Source organism: Poecilia formosa, unplaced genomic scaffold (assembly GCF_000485575.1).
Source record: "Poecilia formosa unplaced genomic scaffold, Poecilia_formosa-5.1.2 Scaffold192, whole genome shotgun sequence".
Classification (NCBI taxonomy): Eukaryota; Metazoa; Chordata; class Actinopteri; order Cyprinodontiformes; family Poeciliidae; genus Poecilia; species Poecilia formosa.
Genome location: NW_006800131.1, coordinates 469,189 through 471,046, shown reverse-complemented (window position 1 = coordinate 471,046; position 1,858 = coordinate 469,189). Strand labels below are relative to the sequence as shown.

The following is a 1,858-nucleotide window of genomic DNA, read 5'->3' as shown; positions in this document are numbered from 1 at the left end:
ATATGTTGGAGTTTTTCCATGCACAGCAACATATGTTTTTAAAAATGGGTGAATAATTCTCTAATGAATGGTTGTCCAGCTCACGTTCTTACAGCGTCGATGAGCCTCTGCTCCAACACAGCCGATTCAAATAGTCCAACTTCCTCAGCATATCAGAACAATCATTTAATCCTTCCCCCATTCCTCACCCACTCAGTTCCTTTAGACTAGCGGCAGCAGCTGTCAAAGGCTTAATGGAGGAGTACTGCTGTGATGACATGCTGAAGGCAGAGTGTCGGGAATAGATTCTTAAAGAGACAGAGGTCCAATTTTAAGGTATTAAATTGTAAAGTAATTTATTTAATTTTTTTTTTTTTACCATTTCATTAGCCTGGTCACTCCCTTCATGTGCAACTTCACTTAAATAAAATCTCGCTCATTGCACACTCTGGGTTTTCTCCCCTTCACTCAGATTGTCTCTGGTAGATTTTATACTGAGCCAATCAGCAAACAGATGGAGACGTTGTGGACAATGATGTGGATTTTCTGCACATCATCAAGAATTGCAGTCTGCTCCTTCGCTGAGCAATGACAGTGAAGGAAGTGAACAAAGCCGATCAGTCTGTGTTACGCTTCCAAATAACAAATTAACATTAACAGGAGTCTGATTTGGGTTTGGCACTTCTCTCTTTGCGTGGAAACTGGTTGTTTAAAGGCAACCTCCAGTAAACTTGCGCTGAATTGGCACAATACATGAATCATGGACAAACATTAGTGATTAAAATTTAAAACTTCAACACAGTCAACAAGTCCAGGAAGCAATCATTTCTCACAGCTGAGAGCCCAGACCGTCTGGACAGTGGCGCAAAAAGTGGATATGCAGCTCATGCAACGCATAGGGGCGCTGCACCAGAGGGAGCGTCAAAATCCCGTCTGGAGGGGGCGGCACTTCACCTCGCCCTTACGCTCCTTCACCTCGCGCACATGTAAATGTAGCGAGTTTTACCTTTCACGTGCCTTCGTCTCGTCTCATACGGATAGAGCGACCGTATGTTCTCTACGCTCCTTCACCCTTACGTACCTTCATTTTTTTGGGGAGGGGCGGGGGGGACTTATGTTTTCGCATCCGCCTGAATAATATGTAGTTGTGCCTCTGGACAAAGATTTCCATTTCATTGACTACTTATATCTCCATGCAGCAAAAGTGATTAAGATATATGAATAATCTGTTTTTGTCTGTTTTTAAAGGAATGTTTCTGATGACCAACAAAACTTGGATAGAAGCTTTACAATACTGCAGAATATTAAGTTCCACTTTGGTTGAAATCACCAACCAAACAGTGCAGGAGGCAGTGACCAGACTCCTGACAAATAAAACAGGCTTGCAGAACAGTGTCTGGGTCGGCCTGGAGAGATCCTTCTTTGGAACCAATCCAGAGTGGATCTGGACGTCTCGGAACAAAACTATAAATCCTGACTGGACCATCAACCATCCTGTTGACCCTCTGAACAACCACTGTGGAAAGGTTGTCATGGTTGAGGGTCAAGTCAAGCTGGTGGATGAAAACTGCCATGAGAGTTTACCTTTCATCTGCCAAGGTAAACTGGGTTTGTAGTCTGATAATCTGATCTTTGTGATTTTTATTTATAATTCTTTGAAGGATTTTTACTCACTGCTGATGCTTCAGATTTCACGCCAATTATTACTTATGAGGCATGTAGTTCTGTTTCTGACTGTCTTTCTATAGGTTAATATCATAACTGTTATTATTCATTAACCCATTTTAAGGTGATTCAGTTTGATTACATCATTTCTAGTTTGATTTATGTGAGTCATTTAAATTTATTTATAATTTTGTTGCTGAACCTTAAAGAAATA

General features: G+C 41.2%; 1 long non-coding RNA gene across 1 annotated transcript in view; it reads left to right on the top strand.

Moving 5' to 3' along the window:
- LOC103147927 (uncharacterized) overlaps positions 1–1,858 on the top strand; it is a 10,253-nt gene that overhangs the window by 1,589 nt on the left and 6,806 nt on the right. The window lies entirely within an intron of this gene.